An 18282-nucleotide genomic window follows, 5' to 3' on the forward strand; every position below is an offset into this window, starting at 1 on the left:
TATGAATTATGAATAAATGTTAATCACATGATAACATTATTCTAATAATTCATTTGTTAATCACATTATCATATGAATTATGAATATTTGTTAATTACATGAATTATGAACATTTGTTAATCACATTATCATATGAATTATGAATATTTGTTAATCACATGAATTATGAACATTTGTTAATCACATGATTTAATATTTGCTAATCACATGAATTAATATTTGTTAATCACATGAATTATGAACATTTGTTAATCACATTATGAATATTTGTTAATCACATGAATTATGAACATTTTTTAATCACATGATTAACATTATTCTGATCATGAATAAGTCAGTATTCTGATCATGAATGTTATTCATGAATATTTGTTAATCACATGACTAACAACATTATTTTAATCACATGACTAATATTCATGTTATTCATGAATATTATGTGATTAACTCAACATTTGATGAATATTATGTGATTAACTCAACCTTACTCAACATTTGATGAATATTATGTGATTAACTCAACATTTGATAAATATTATATGATTAACTCAACCTTACTCAACATTTGATTAATATTTGACTCAACATTTGATGAATATTATATGATTAACTCAATATTTGATTAATATTTGACTCAACATTTGATGAATATTATGTGATTAACTCAACATTTGATGATGATTAACTCAACATTTGATTAATATTTGACTCAACATTTGATGAATATTATGTGATGAACTCAACATTTGATGAATATTATATGATTAACTCAACATTTGATTAATATTTGACTCAACATTTGATGAATATTATGTGATTAACTCAACATTTGATGAATATTATGTGATTAACTCAACTTTACTCAAGGTTTGATTAATATTTTTTAATCACATGACTAACAACATTATTCATTTGAATCAACATTTGATGAATATTATGTGATTAACTCAACATTTGATAAATATTATGTGATTAACTCAACCTTACTCAAGGTTTGAATCAACATTTGATGAATATTATGTGATTAACTCAACATTTGATGAATATTATGCGATTGACTCAACCTGGTTTGATTAATATAAATATTATGTGATTAACTCAACCTTACTCAAGGGATGAATATTATGTGATTAACTCAACCTGCCAGGTTGATTAATATTTGTTAATCACATGACTAATGACTAACAACATTTGATTAATATTTGTTAATCACATGACTAATGACTAACAACATTATTCTGGTCATGAATAACATTCTCCAATTATCATGATCAGATTATCATCATTCGATCATGAATGACATCACATGGCTCATCTTCAAGATCATTCTTCTTCTATCATGAATGACATCACATGGCTCATCTTCAAGATCATTCTTCAAAAGAGCATTATTCTGATCATAAATAACATTCTCCAATTATCATCATTCTGATCATGAATGACATCACATGGCTCATCTTCAAGATCATTCTTCAATTATCATCATTCTGATCATGAATGACATCACCTGGCTCATCTTCAAAATCATTCTTCAATTATCATTATTCTGATCATGAATAACATTCTCCAATTATCATCATTCTGATCATGAATAACATTCTCCAATTATCATATTCTGATCATGAATAACATTCTCCAATTATCATCATTCTGATCATGAATGACATCACATGGCTCATCTTCAAGATCATTCTTCAATTATCATCATTTTGATCATGAATGACATCACATTTCATCATTGTGATCATGAATGACATCACATGGCTCATCTTCAAGATCATTCTTCCATTATCATCATTCTGATCATGAATGACATCACATGGCTCATCTTCAAGATCATTCTTCAATTATCATTATTCTGATCATGAATAACATTACATCACATGGCTCATCTTCAAGATCATTCTTCAATTATGATCATAATAACAGTCTCCAATTATTATCATTATTCTGATCATGAATAACAGTCTCCAATTATAAGAATTATCATTATTCTGATCATGAATAACATTCTCCAATTATCATCATTCTGATCATGAATAACGTTCTCCAACAATTATCATCATTATTCTGATCATGAATAACATCATTCTGATCATGAATAACAGTCTCCAACAATTATCATCATTATTCTGATCATGAATAACAGTCTCCAATTATCATCATTATTCTGATCATGAATAACAGTCTCCAATTATAACAGTCTCCAATTATCATCATTATTCTGATCATGAATAACAGTCTCCAATTATAAGAATTATCATTATTCTGATCATGAATAACATTCTCCAATTATCATTATTCTGATCATGAATGACATCACATGGCTCATCTTCAAGATCATTCTTCAATTATCACGTATAACGTAACATTTATTAATCACATGCTCATCTTCAAATTCTTCAAGTTCTACATGGTAATGCCTTTGGGTTGAGAACTTACGGGCAAAGCTCATCTCCTCGCACACGTTAATCCCCTGTCGATTTTTATATTAAATTCCCATTTGTAATTATAAGTTAGCACTATGGGATTAAACAACCAACCATTGTGTGAATTGGGAGTAGTCACAGCCATTCCACGTATTGTCAGGTCTTCAGGAAAGGCGATTGAGTGAGAGGTTGGGAAATTTGGATATATGTTGAAGTCAAAGAGGAATGTTGCAGAGATTTCTTGGAAAACCATGTTTTGGGGTCTGGCTCTTACGTTTGTTATTTCATATTTCTGGATTCCTGGTATGTTGGTCACTTGCATTCGAATTGCTAGAATTCACTCTATCTCTCATTGACTTTCGTTGGCATTATTGGTACCTTTGCTCTCTGGTTCTCCTGACGTTATTCCGTCTTCCGGATGCTTTTTATACAGCAGATCTTTATATATCTTGATATCTCCAGAGATGGAATCAGCGTTTTGCTGGACTGATATGGATTTATATCATCCTTATGGGCTGCATGTCAAAATCTGGGTACTTGTGGCTTTTCATTTTCATGTTCCTTCTGTATGAACCTATAGGCTGTCACCTGCTATCTGTCCGATGTGGTATATAACATAATATCTATGAATATAATACAGCTTTTTTTTCTTACTGAAAAAAAAGAGCTTGGCCTCGTAGATTATTGGTGAAATCCTAGCCACATATTGAATTATTACATATTGAACTATAAACAGTAGTTATTTTCTTTAGTTTTATAGTTTCACTTGAATGCTTTGGTCGGTCTCCTTGTTATATCGATATTGGCAGCCTCTGACAATTCTAGATTACTAGGTTCCTAGTAAGGGAATTGGTGGCCTGCTCTTCCAGGGTTGTAAATCCTATGCAGATATTGTATACCATAGCTAAGTTCAGTCTAAATGATTAAAGTTCCTCAATACAATAATGGATAACAAAGATGTTATGGATTTTAGGATATTTTCGAGGTGCACAAGGAATATATACCATGTAACCAGGATTTTTTTGTTTTCTAACACTTCTGAGATGCAAGGTAGTGAACATCATTGTGTCACTCAACACATAACCATCAAAAACTTACTAGTGCAACAAAAGAAAAGGTCGGATATTTTAGAAGTTGAGTCAGGCATGCTTCAAAACTTATCCCAGAACCTTCGTAAAGACTAGGCCTCAGCAAGATTCAACAAGGATCCAAGAAGTTCTGACTAAGTTAGATAGATTGAAATTTGTCTGCACGTTGGATAACTAGAAGCAGAGGAAGATAGCATTTTATATTGATTTAGGTTGAAATTTTGCCTTTCTAGGGAGGATTTACAATAACACAAGCTTAAAACATTGTTACAGATAAAACATGGTATTATATTTCTAGTCAAATGTCAAGTAATGCTTTGCTCATGCTCATTCAATTTCCAAAATATTGTGAAATCTGCTATAGACATAAGGATCCCTATCAGATACAAGCAATCTAGAAGAAATATAACATTCCATGACACTCGTCTTTTTTCAGGTTTATAAATAAATATAAGTGAAATAGAAGAGGAATTTTTCATTTTTATGAATATGCTTCAGAAGAGATATAGCATTCCTTTACAATTTTCATTTTTATAAATAGCTTATATGCCAGCAATCCAGAGGACATGTATATGAGCAATACATAAGAGACACTAAGTAAAATAGAGGAAGAAAACACATACCTGTCAGTCTTTGAGCAACAGATCTTTTGTTGAATTTTCAAGATATTCAGAAGAGAGACATTAACCCAGATAAAGTGAAATGGAGGATATGTTTATTTTAATAGATAACCTGCACGCATGCCTATAAATTTTTAACCAAGAGGTATTTTGACCTAGATAACCTCCAAGGAAAATGCATATCAGTAAGTCTTTAGTAACTGAGATATGTTTTGTTGAATTTCCAAAATCCACATACCTATAAATCTTTAATCAAGAGTTATTTTCACCGAGATAACCTGCAAGGAAAAATGCATATCAGTAAGTCCTTACTAACCAAGATATGTTCTGTTGACGAAAAAGGCAAGAGTTATTTTCACCGAGATAACCTGTAAGCAAAAATGCATATAAGTAAGTCCTTGCTAACCAAGATATGTTCTGTTGACGAAAAAGGCATCAATAAGATCTTACTAACCAAGATATGTTCTGTTGAATTTTCAAAATCCATATACCTATAAATGTGAAACCAATAGATTCTTTTGACCCAGGTAACCTGCAAGGAAAAGGCATATCAGTAAGTTTTTACTAAACAAGATATGTTCTCATTTCTCGACACGTTTCGAATCAACTAGTGTGGTTCAACTTGTCCTGACAATGAACCACACTGATTGGTTCGAAACGCGTTGACAAATGAATATCATGTGATTTAAGCTGAAAAATCTCTCATAAACTTGATATGGATCACAGAAGCCTCAATTCAACAAAATATGTTCTGTTAAATTTTCAAAATCTACATGCCTATAGATCTTTAATCAAGAGGTTCTTTTAACCCAAATATCCTGTAAGGAAAAGGCATATTAGTAAGTACTTACCAACCAAGAGATGTTTTGTTGAATTTTCAAAATCCACTAAACACTAAAGGGAGGGTTTGAACCTCCAACCTTGTGGCTGGTAGCCACACGATTTATCACGGAGAAGGTAACGTACTTGCTATGGTAGTTTATCAGTCTAGCTCTCCTGGATTCAGACATTAAGTATCATCATGAAGTCTTACTCTGATTATTATTGTTATCACTCAGTACTCTAAACTATCATCATGAAGTCTTACTCTGGTTATTATTGTTATCACTCAGTACTCTAAAGTATCATCATGAAGTCTTACTCCGATCGTATTATAATCAGTACCAGAATCCTCTATAATTTCTCAATATGACATTTAAAACAGCAGATCTTTTATCTCTCTGTCAATAACTGATTATCCATCAGTACTATTATAATATATTCCATAATTCAGTAGTTTATCAGTCTAGCTTTCCTGGATTCAGACATTAAGTATCATCATGAAGTCTTACTCTGATTATTATTGTTATCACTCATCTCTGCTTATTATTGTTATCACTCAGTACTCTAAAGTATCATCATGAAGTGTTACTCCGATCGTATTATAATCAGTACCAGAATCCTCTATATCCATCAGTACTATTATAATATATTCCATAGTTCAGTAGTTTATCAGTCTAGCTTTCCTGGATTCAGACATTAAGTATCATCATGAAGTCTTACTCTGATTATTATTGTTATCACTCATCTCTGCTTATTATTGTTATCACTCAGTACTCTAAAGTATCATCATGAAGTGTTACTCCGATCGTATTATAATCAGTACCAGAATCCTCTATAATTTTTCAATATGACATTTAAAACAGCAGATATCCATCAGCACTATTATAATATATTCCATAATTCAGTACGGATGTTCCATCCCGATGTTGAAGAAACAGAGCTTCAGACTGTTGAAAAAGAGATGGCGCCGCCCGGACTTGAACCGGAGACCTTCAGTGTGTTAGACTGACGTGATAACCAACTACACCACGGCACCAGATGCATTTCATAGTGAAGTGAAAACCAGCTATACCCAGAGAACCAGATGTCTAGGAGGTGGCAATTGATTTTTATGATTGGATGATATATATAAAGACATTGACATGAAAACTGGAAGGAGTTCAACCGGAGAACCTACTGACGTGATAATCAACGGCACCACGTCACCATATGTTTAAAACTGCAAGGAAAAGAACTGGAGCCTGTAAATGCGTTAGACTGACGTTATAACCAACTAAAACTGCAAGACAAAAAAGATGGCACTACTCGAAGTCGAACTGGAAAGAAATCCAAAACCTTATTCAAGAAATTTTAGAAATGGTATCATTATTTCAAAATTTTAGAAATGGTATCATTGTTTCAAGGAGTCAACTTGTTATGAAAAACTGATGAAGCTAAATAACATAAATAACATAAACGCATGTTGTATATGGGACAGGTCATTTGGAAGGTCCTGTCTATGATGAATGCATGGCAGATTTGATTAATAAGTTTGCCACAACTTTGTAGATGAAAACAGTTGATCAAAGGCAGTACCGCATCCATTCCCATTTTGCAAAGCAAAACCTCGTAAATGCAAGAATGGGGCATCTTGTGTACATCAAGTGATGTTTGAAAAGTTTAAATCTGACATAGAATGCACTTTAGCAAATGCATCACATTGTTCAATCAGGAAATATTTGGTTGTTTCACTGGTTCACTTCATTTGATCCTTTATGCCCCGTTGGTATTGTGTTAATTGAGGAAAGGACAAGCTCGATTTTATTCTTTGGGAGATAAACAAATATTCATCTTGGGAATGCCTACAAATAGTATTCAGCATGGGGTGAAGCCTGTGTGGCCATGTTTTTTTTGGTAGGGGAGAGCGGGGGCTGAAATGGGAATATGCGGGTTTATGAAAAAATATGATGTTGGAAATTTTTAATGGGGAAAATACCAAAAACCAAATTCAAACTAAACACAGAGGCAATGCTCTGTTTCTTTTACTCCAAGATCTTTTGTGCACACAGAAGACTTAAAAAAAATTCACTGAGGAACAGAGGATTTCACCATAAAATATTTCTATTCATTAAAAAAACTGTGTCTCCATATGAGAATTTACACTGCTGGAAAAATTCCCATTAACATTTACTGCTGTAAAACCTCCATTCACATTTACTGGTGTAAAACAATTTTACATACTGCTGTAAAAGCAGAACTTACACAAACTTACAAAAACTTACTTCGTGCAAAACCACACATGGTTTTCGCTACTTAAAAAAAACTTCACAAAACATTACTTAATGTATTCGTGCACTGCTGTGCATACATCCTCTGGTTCATCTTCTTCTTTTACCGCACCATCAACATTTTTCACTGCTGTGAATACACATATGTTTTACCTCCCGTGTGCTATGCATATTAAAAGTCAACACTAAAAAAAAATATAAAAACTTATTACATATGTTTTCACATTTAATACATGCCGTATATAAGAAATATATATAAAAGACATATATTATACGTGCCCATACCCATAATAAAAGAGCCTCACCAAAATCTTGTACCAATCATTAAATTCTTTTACCTACGGCGGTCAACCATAAACCTTTTACTCCACGCAAAACATTGAATTGATGTGGGTTCGTATGCAGCTCCAGGTGATCAACGGCGGAGAACACGGGAGCAAATCCAACGGTGGAGAACAATATCGGAAGACCAACAAGTGCTGAAAGTTAACCTCCGAGATTCTTACGTTGCGTTACGTCAGGGGTCAACCACGCGTCAGCTCCATATTTTCTCGGAGCTCCTTCCCGGATTATTCCTTCGTCGGCAAATAGCTCCGAGAAAATCCGGTGAACGGTTTCTGGCTTGGTTCACGGTTTTTCTTGGTCTGCGTTGAAATTAGATTTCAACACTCCCCTTTAATTTCAACAGCTGGGCATTCAGTCATACCCAGACACTTTCTCAAAAATTCAAAGCTCTTCTGATCAAGTGGCTTTGTCAAGATGTCTGCTACCTGTTCTTGAGTCCTGCAATGTTCTAGGACAATTTCTCCATTGTTCACCAATTCTCTGATGTAGTGAAACCTGGTATCAATGTGTTTCGTTCTCTTATGAAACACTGAATTCTTTGACAATGCAATAGCTGAGCTATTGTCACAAAAGATCACTGTCGCTTTTGCCTGCTCTTGGCCTAAGCTTCTCAACATTCTTCTCATCCACACTGCTTGACATGCTGCTGTTGTAGCTGCCACATATTCAGCCTCTGCTGTAGACAATGCTACAATGGACTGCTTCTTAGAAGCCCATGAAATGGCTCCTGAACCCATATGAAAAACATAACCGGAAGTGCTCTTCCGATCATCTACACTTCCAGCCCAATCGCTATCTGTGTATCCAACCAAATCTGAATGTTCTGAGGCATGATATAAAATTCCAAACATTTTGGTACCTTTGACATACCTCAAAATTCTCTTTGCTGCCTGCCAATGTGCCTCCTTTGGCCTCTCCATGAACCTGGAAATTAAACTAACAGCATACATTAAATCAGGCCTAGTTGCTGTTAAATACATAAGGCTGCCCACAATACTTTTATACAAGCTAGGATCAAAATCCTTGCTGCTGTCCTCTCTGCTGAGTTTTAATCCCATTACTGTGGGAGTGATGGCTGCCTTGCATTCTTGCATGTTAAATCTGTCCAAAACTTGATTTACATATCTTGCTTGAGATATAAAAATTCCTTTTTCATTTTGATCTACTTCTATGCCTAAGAAGTATCTCAAGAAACCCATGTCAGTCATTTCAAATTCATCCTTCATGACTGATTTAAAATTTTTAATGAGCTGATCATCATTACCTGTGAAAATCACATCATCAACATACAAAACAACAATTAAAATCTTACCATCCTTTTCCTTGATGTAGACTGTGGGTTCTCCTTCACACTTGTCAAATTCATTATCCAATAGATATGAATCTATCCTGCTGTACCATGCTCTTGGCGCTTGCTTCAGCCCATAAAGAGCTTTCTTCAATTTGCACACTTTGTGCTCTTCACCTTTCTTCTCATATCCAAGGGGCTGTTCCACATAGACCTCTTCCATTAACACTCCATTTAGGAATGCTGACTTCACGTCCATTTGGTAGACTTTCCATTTGTTTTGAGCTGCTATGGACAGCACTGCTCTCACGGTTTCCATTCTTGCAACCGGGGCGAAAGTCTCCTCATAATCTCTCCCATACTGCTGCTTGTAGCCTTTGACAACCAGCCTTGCCTTGTGCCTTTCAATCTTGCCTTCAGCATTGCTCTTGGTCTTGTAGACCCATTTCACACCAATGACTTCTTTGCCTTTTGGTAACTCAACCAAATCCCATGTTTTGTTTCTCTCTATGGCATTCATCTCCTCATCCATAGCTTCTATCCATTTCTTATATTTAATAGCTTCTTCAAAATGAATAGGATCATCAACATGACAATACAAGGCAAATAAGGAATTCATTCCTTCTTCATAAATTTCACTTAGATTTCTAAACTTCTTACCTCGTTCACTTGGTGTGCAAGTGCTTGAAGATGCACTTGAATTTCCTCCTTGTGGTGTGCTTGGAGAAGCACTCTCATTGATCCTCAATGGTGTACCTTGCTGTCCTTGTGTTGGCGCTGCTGTTTGGGGATTCATTTCAGCCACTTCCTCTTCATCTTCATCATGAGACAAACAGTGTTTAACATTAACTGTCTTCTCTATGCTTCCATCCCAAGCTTCCTCTTCAATGAATTGAACATCCCTGCTTACAAAAAACTTCTTGGTAGATGGAATGTACAGCCTGTAGGCTTTGGATTCATCACTGTATCCAATGAAGATGCATTTCTCCCCTTTGCTGTCCAACTTCCTCCTTAGCTGATCTGGAATGTGTGCATAGGCCACACACCCAAAAACTCTCATGTGGGTGACTCCTTGCTTTCTCCCACTCCATGCCTCTTCTGGCACTTTGTTCATGACTGCTTTTGTAGGACACCTGTTCAATATATAAACTGCACAATGTACAGCTTCAGCCCAATACTCATTTGGCAAATGCTTTGCCTTCAACATGCTCCTTGCCATATCCATGATGGTCCTGTTCTTCCTTTCAGCAACTCCATTTTGCTGTGGGGTGTACCAAGTTGTAAACTGTTTATGAATTCCATTTTCTCTACAGAATCTTAGGAATTCCTTGGAGATATACTCACCTCCTCTATCAGTTCTCAAAACTTTAATGTGCAGCCCGCTTTGGTTTTCAACAAATGCCTTGAAGTTTTGGAATTTCTCAAACACTTCACTTTTGTTTTTAAGGAAATATATCCAAGTCTTTCTTGTACAGTCATCAATGAATGTCAAGAAATATAGGCTGCCTGCTAATGATGGAGCTTGCATTGGTCCACACAAATCTGAGTGGATAATCTCTAAGGGTGTCCTTGCCCTTATGCTCTTCCCTGATGGAAAACTTTCTCTATGTTGTTTTCCCAATATGCAGCCTTCACAAAGGCTGTCCGGCTTCTCTATCAATGGTAATCTCTTTACCATTCCTTTTCTGCTCAATAAGTTTAGACCTCCAAAATTTAGATGCCCGAATCTCAAGTGCCATAACCAGTTCTCATCCTTTGGCACGCTTTGGAAGGCCTCTTGGGTGACTGCTGCAATTTCCCTTTTGTTCTTCATGTCTGCCCTGATCCGGAGAGGGAACATCTTGTTCCTTGTCATCTTCACTTCAGCAATGCATCTTTTGCTGGGTGGTATATCCATGATGGTGCACACATCATTTTTAAAGAAAACATTGTACCCCTTATGGACAAGCTGTCCAACACTCAAGAGATTACATCTCATTCCGGGGACATAGTATACATTTGCTATGGTTTTCCTTTCTCCTTGCTTTGAAAGTATTTTTATTTCTCCTTTTCCCATAACAGACACCTTACTATCAGTTCCTAGTGTGACTTCTGATTTCACATTTTTATCTAGGGCAGAAAAGAAGGCTATGTTTCCGGTCATATGGTTGCTGCAACCTGAGTCTAAAAACCAAATGTCCTCACTATGTGTTTCAGCCATGTTACAAGCTAACAGGACATTGTCTTGACTGCTGTTTTCTCTTGTAACATTGGCATTTTGTCTGCTGTTCTTATCATGTTGTTTCTTTCTACAATCACTAGCATAATGTCCATACTTTTTGCAATAATAGCATTGAACATTAGATTTATCATACCTTTGTCCTTGAGCCTGATACTGATCTCTTTGTTGGCTGCTGCCTTGACTTTGGTTCTGATTTGGATTGTTGCCTCTTCCTTGTGCATTTGATGAGTTGTTCCTTCCACCTCTATTCTGGCTTCTGCCTCTTCCTCTTTTGTTTCCTCTGCCTTGACCTCTGCCTCTTCCAAAGGACATCTGGGTCTTGAAGGCTTGCTCAAGAGATGAGTTTTCATTCCTACTCAACCTCTGCTCATGTGTTATCAGTGATGCATGCAGCTCATCAACTGAATAGCTTGAGAGATCCTTTGTCTCTTCAATGGTGGTGACTATGGCATCAAACCTTGAGGGTAAGACCCTCAATATTTTCTCCACAATTCTTCTGTCTTCAATGGTTTCTCCATGAGTTCTCATTTGTGTGATTACACCAATCACATGAGTGAAGAATGAGTCAATGTTATCTGACTCCTTCATGCACAGATTCTCAAAATCCTTTCTCAGCAATTGTAGTTTTGTTGTCTTCACTCTCTCCATGCCTTGATAGGCTGTCTTAAGGGTTTGCCATGCTTCATTGGCTGTCTTAGCTGCTGCTAACCTTGGAAACATACTCTGGTCTACTGCTAGATACAACAACACACGGGCTTTTGAATCCTTCTTCCTATTGTTCTTCAGCAGATCCTTCTCTCCTTGAGTTAATGCATTGAACTCAGTTTCATCTGCTGGTTCTTCAAAGCCTTCTTCAACTATTTCCCATAAATCTTGGGAAGCAAGCAGAGCTGTCATAGTTATTGACCAGTAGTCATAGTTCTTCCCATTAAACTGTGGGAGCTGGGTGTTAAACAAACCCATACCAGTGCTTGTGCTGGCCATTCCTTGACTGTGTATTTAAAACACTGACTGTCTCTTCAATAACAAACAAGATAGCTATGAAGAATACCTGAATCCTTTGTTGTCTGAGTCTTCTGTCTGCCTGAGAAGTTTTGCTGCAGCAACAACCTTCTCCCTTCAGCTTCTTTAACTTTTTTTTAAAGAGCCTAAACCTGGCTCTGATACCACTGTTGGAAATTTTTAATGGGGAAAATACCAAAAACCAAATTCAAACTAAACACAGAGGCAATGCTCTGTTTCTTTTACTCCAAGATCTTTTGTGCACACAGAAGACTTAAAAAAATTCACTGAGGAACAGAGGATTTCACCATAAAATATTTCTATTCATTAAAAAAAACTGTGTCTCCATATGAGAATTTACACTGCTGGAAAAATTCCCATTAACATTTACTGCTGTAAAACCTCCATTCACATTTACTGGTGTAAAACAATTTTACATACTGCTGTAAAAGCAGAACTTACACAAACTTACAAAAACTTACTTCGTGCAAAACCACACATGGTTTTCGCTACTTAAAAAAAACTTCACAAAACATTACTTAATGTATTCGTGCACTGCTGTGCATACATCCTCTGGTTCATCTTCTTCTTTTACCGCACCATCAACATTTTTCACTGCTGTGAATACTCATATGTTTTACCTCCCGTGTGCTATGCATATTAAAAGTCAACACTCAAAAACATAAAAACTTATTACATATGTTTTCACATTTAATACATGCCGTATATAAGAAATATATATAAAAGACATATATTATACGTGCCCATACCCATAATAAAAGAGCCTCACCAAAATCTTGTACCAATCATTAAATTCTTTTACCTACGGCGGTCAACCATAAACCTTTTACTCCACGCAAAACATTGAATTGATGTGGGTTCGTATGCAGCTCCAGGTGATCAACGGCGGAGAACACGGGAGCAAATCCAACGGTGGAGAACAATATCGGAAGACCAACAAGTGCTGAAAGTTAACCTCCGAGATTCTTACGTTGCGTTACGTCAGGGGTCAACCACGCGTCAGCTCCATATTTTCTCGGAGCTCCTTCCCGGATTATTCCTTCGTCGGCAAATAGCTCCGAGAAAATCCGGTGAACGGTTTCTGGCTTGGTTCACGGTTTTTCTTGGTCTGCGTTGAAATTAGATTTCAACATATGAGTCGCGGCATTAAGCTAAGAGCTTATGGAAGTAAGTGGCAGAGACAACTAAATTGTAATCACAATAATGTTGTCGAAATATGCTTTTGTATTGAATCAGTAATTCAGTAGATTTTAAACAGCGGATCTGTTCCATATTGCAGTGCCGATGTTCCGTCTTGACCTTATGATCTCTTTTCCTTATTATCAAACAGCGGATCTATTCCATATATTAGCTTCTGGAAGTAAGTGGCAGAGACAACTAAATTGTAATCACAATAATGTTGTCGAAATATGCTTTTGAATTGAATCAGTAATTCAGTAGATTTTAAACAGCGGATCTATTCCATATTTCAGTGCTGATGTTCCATTTTGACCTTATGATCTCTTTTCGTTATTATCATGTATTCCATATTTCAGTGGGGATCTTCCATCTTGCCGCCGAAGAAAAAGACCTGCAAAGAGCAGCGAAATAATTGGCGCCGCCCGGACTTGAACCGGAGACCTTCAGTGTGTTAGACTGACGTGATAACCAACTACACCACGGCACCAGATGTTTGTTATGCTGACATACTATTCCATGTAAGTATATGTCTGAAGCTGCAAGAAAAACAATATTGCCGCCCGGATTCGAACCGGAAGGAAATTCAAAACCTTATTAAAGATATTTTTAGAAATGGTATCACTGTCTCAAGCAGTCAACTTGTTATGGAAAACTGATGAAACTACAAGAACAGAATCTCATGTTGTACCTGGGGCAGGTCATTTTCAAATGGAAAGTCCTGTCTCTCATGAATGCAGAACAGATTTGATTGATAAGTTTGGCGCAACTTTGTAGATGAAAACAGTTGATCAAAGGCAGTACTGCATCCATTCCCTTCTTGCAAAGCCAAGCCTAGGAAATGCAAGAATGGGGACATCCTGTGTACATCAAGGGATGTTTGAAAGGTTTAAATCTAACATACTTGGTATAATATACTACTTGTTAGTGAGGTTGATTAGGTTGTGACAGCAATACCGGGAATTCGCATTTGCAAATGCATCATCTTGTTCATTCAAGAAACATTTCATTCTTTCACTGCTTGTCTTCATTTTGGTAGTGTTGATTGAGCAAAGGAAAATATTGGACAATTTTATTCCCTGGCAAATAAAAAAACCATTCATTTTTGGCATGCCTATAATATTCAGCAGGGGGTGAAACCCGTAATGGCCATGGGTTTCGGCTAAAAACGGGGATGTGGGTTTGATGAATTTTTTTGATTAGGTTGTGACAGCAATACAGGGAATTCGCATTTGCAAATGCATCATGCTGTTCATTCCATTTGATTCTTTAAGACCTTTTGGTAGTGTTCCTTGAGCAAAGGAAAATATTGGACTATTTTATTCCCTGGCAAATAAACAGACATTCATTTTTGGCATGCCTACAAATAATATTCAGCATGCGGTGAAGCCAGTATGGCCATGGGTTTTTGGCTAAAAGTGGGGATGTGGGTTTGATGAAAAGATATGAGCGGTAGTATTAAGCTAAAAGCTTATGGAAGTAAGTGGTAGAGACTAACTAAATTGTAATCACAAAAACGTTGTGGAAGTATGCGTTTGTATTGAACGAGGTCTGTTTTCAAAGAAGAAACTGTTGTTGATACCCAAGTATTCAGTCTAATTGAATTAACCATTAAAGTTATCTTGCAAATCCTCTTATTGTAAAAATCCTACATGCCTATTGCATTTCACAATAATCCTTTATCATATATAGTGTCTATTGATCGGGACATTGACCTTACCAAAACATCAGTGGTTGTCTTGATCTTAGATCTAAAACTGCTTTTGAAAATAATTTCATCCTTTCTTGAAGGGACACTAAGAATTTTTATTGATGCCCTGGGGTAACCAAAAAATTACAAAATGATAAAAAGCACTGAAAGCCAAATCAGCATGGAGGTACAACTGGTGAGTGATGCTCGCTGAGCTTTTTCTGTTAGCTAGTCAGTAAGTGGCTTGGTCCTGCATAACTATATTGTTTTTGTTTTCATAGTTTATAGAAAATATATTTATAAACATGAATCATGATAGCTTGCATGAAAAGGGAAACTTGCTATGATTCTAAAATCCAAGTTCAGAAATTGTATGAACATAATTTCTGACTTTTAGAGATTCATTTAGGAAATCAGTCTGGTTTCTGTGAAGTTATGGTATAAAGTTTGGAATTGAAAATGTAACAATTGAGAAATAGGAACATCTATTTTCTATTTATTAAGGAAATTCCTTTCAAGTTATTTATGTCTTTAGGTACACAGAGCAACCATGATAAATTTCTCATCTTCTTGCAAACTATTTGACCGAAGGTTGAATTTTTTTTTTGCATGTTGGCTATAAACTGAAAGCAGAGGAAGATAACGTTTCACTTTTTTTCAGGTTGAAAGATTGCCTTTCCAGAAAGGATTTATAATAACAGAACTTAAAACATTGTTACAGATAAAACAGAGTATTACGTTACCAGTTAAATGTCAGGCAATGCAATGAAAGAAGATAGATCTATCACTGTCCATGGCATGCATAATGGGAGATTGCATTTCAACGATTTTGATAGTTATGGTGATTTATGGTAACTGATCCACTGGAATGCGAGAACATTCAGTGAAAGGTGACATTTTAGAGGAATAGGAACATTTATTTTGTATTTATAAACGAAAATCATTTTAAACTATTTATGTCTCGAGACTATAGGTACACAGAGGAACCATGATAAATTTCTCATCTGGTTGCAACTATTTGACCGTAGGTTGAAATTGTTTTTGCATGTTGGCAAAACTGACAGCAGAGGAAGATAGCATTTCACATTTTTTCAGGTTGAAAGATTGCCTTCCTGGGAAGGATTTATAACACAACTTAAAACATTGTTACAGATAAAACAGAGTACTATGTTACCAGTTAAATGTGAAGCAATGCAATGAAAAAGATAGATTTATCACTGTCCATGGCATGCATAATGGGAGATTGCATTTCAACGATTTAATAGTTATGGCGATGGATGGTAACTGATCAACTGGAATGCGAGAGCATTCAGTAAAGGGTGACAATTTTAGAGGGAATAGGAACATCTATTTTCTATTTATAAAGGAAATTCTTTTCAAGCTATTTATGTCTTTAGGTACACAGAGCAACCATGATAATTTTTTCATCTTCTTGCAACTATTTTACCGAAGGTTGAAATTTTTTTGCAAGTTGGCTAAACTAAAAGCAGAGGAAAATAACATTTCACATTTTTTCAGGTTGAAAGATTGCCTTCCTAAGAAAGATTTATAATAACACAACTTAAAACATTGTTACAGATAAATCAGAGTACTATATTACCAGTTAAATGTCAGGCAATGCAATGAAAGAAGATAGATCTATCCGTGTCCATGGCATGCATAATGGGAGATTGCCTAGGATTTATAATAACCCAACTTAAAACATTGTTATAGATAAAACAGAATACTATGTTACCGGTTAGATGTCAGGCAATGCAATGGAATGCGAAATTAGTTCAGTTTCTGTTGGGTGGACACTGTGGACACACCTAATACGGACAATCTGGTAAGATATAATCGAAATGAAAAATAGAAGCCATAACTGATAGAAGCCGATATCATGCAAAAACTGAAGCCACACTGATACCATGATATAGCCACACTGATACCATGGATATATCAGAGCCAGGTTTCGATCCTGGGACCTGTGGGTTATGGGCCCACCACGCTTCCGCTGCGCCACTCTGATGGCAGATGTTCAAGTTTTTCCGGAATATTTTGGAAAGTTATAAGGTGGATTAAATTCTACTATCGATTGAACTGTTGTTTCTGTTGTCTTTTAGTTTGGGTAGCATATCTGTTTTTTGCCCAGGCGACCCGACTTCGCAACGGAAAATCCATTTTTCCATTAAAAGGATGGGAGTTATCTACCTGTATTTGTTAGCAGAGACCTCAATTACTTGGAGCGTTGTTTAATCGTCGCAACTCCATCTATCGATTCTTACAATGTTGTCGGGGTCGTAGTAATTTGCCTTCAAACGTTTTACAGATTTAATTTCTGCTCGTTCAGTCTCATCTAAGGGTTTCATTGTTTTAGATATGAATAAGGTTCCAACCATTTGTAAACTTTATGTGCAAGGTTTACTTTCCAACGCAAAGTTGAAATTTATATTCATTGATATTAATATATTAAAATGAAAAAGTAAAATAAACAAATGAGATAGAAAAGATTTAACCATTAAAGTTTTAAAATATTCGAATTACGCTTTAATATTGAAGATTTTACTTCAATATATATCTTAAAAATATTAAAGAGTTTGGCCACTATTAAAAAGGTAGTTGAAAAAATAAATAAATAATTTGGATAGAGATTTAATAATAATGCAAAATGTTATGGGAAAAAATGGAAATTGTAAAATGAGATTTGCATATTAAATAGTTATAATAATAAATTATAGTACTTAGATTAAAAAGATAATAATTTTCACATTACTTAAAATGTTTTTCATAATTCATTTGTTTATTGATTATTGAAATAATAAAAATATAGATGGACTTTTTTTTACTTCTGTAATTTGAAAAAGGTTATCATATTGTTTCAAATTCGATCTAATTTAAAAATATATATAATATAATAAATATTGTAAAATAATATTGAAACTTAATTTAAAAACATATATAATATAATAAATATTGTAAAATAATGTTGAAACTTGTTTATGTTGAAATACTTATATCAACTTACTATAAATTTGAAACATATTATGTAAAAACTATAAAATTGATTCTTATATCTGAAACATATCATGTAAAAACTAAAACACTGATCCTCATATGATTACACTGAAACTTTGTGTAAAAGTGTTTTTACTATTTAGATAGGAAGGGGACTATTGTATTAAATATGTTTTTTTCTCTTTCATCACCATACAATGTTCTTTTCAGTGCCCTCTAATTTTATGTATATGATGTGTAAGTGATATAGACTATAGTATAAATTTGAGTGATATTTTTTGATTTCAAGTAAAAAATTTATTTTTTTCATTTACCAAAA

At 35.1% G+C, this 18282-nt stretch overlaps 2 non-coding genes across 2 annotated transcripts; both read right to left on the minus strand.

Moving 5' to 3' along the window:
• Positions 1-5921: 5921 nt before the first annotated feature.
• Positions 5922-5995, minus strand: TRNAV-AAC (transfer RNA valine (anticodon AAC)). The gene has a single exon. It is a non-coding gene; the product is annotated as a tRNA-Val (tRNA).
• A 7700-nt stretch (positions 5996-13695) lies between these two features.
• TRNAV-AAC (transfer RNA valine (anticodon AAC)) lies at positions 13696-13769 on the minus strand. Its single transcript has one exon. It is a non-coding gene; the product is annotated as a tRNA-Val (tRNA).
• Positions 13770-18282: the final 4513 nt, after the last annotated feature.

This window comes from Pinus tabuliformis, chromosome 6 (assembly GCF_031772625.1).
Source record: "Pinus tabuliformis cultivar Carrire ecotype Pingquan chromosome 6, CPIR1, whole genome shotgun sequence".
Lineage (NCBI taxonomy): Eukaryota > Viridiplantae > Streptophyta > Pinopsida > Pinales > Pinaceae > Pinus > Pinus tabuliformis.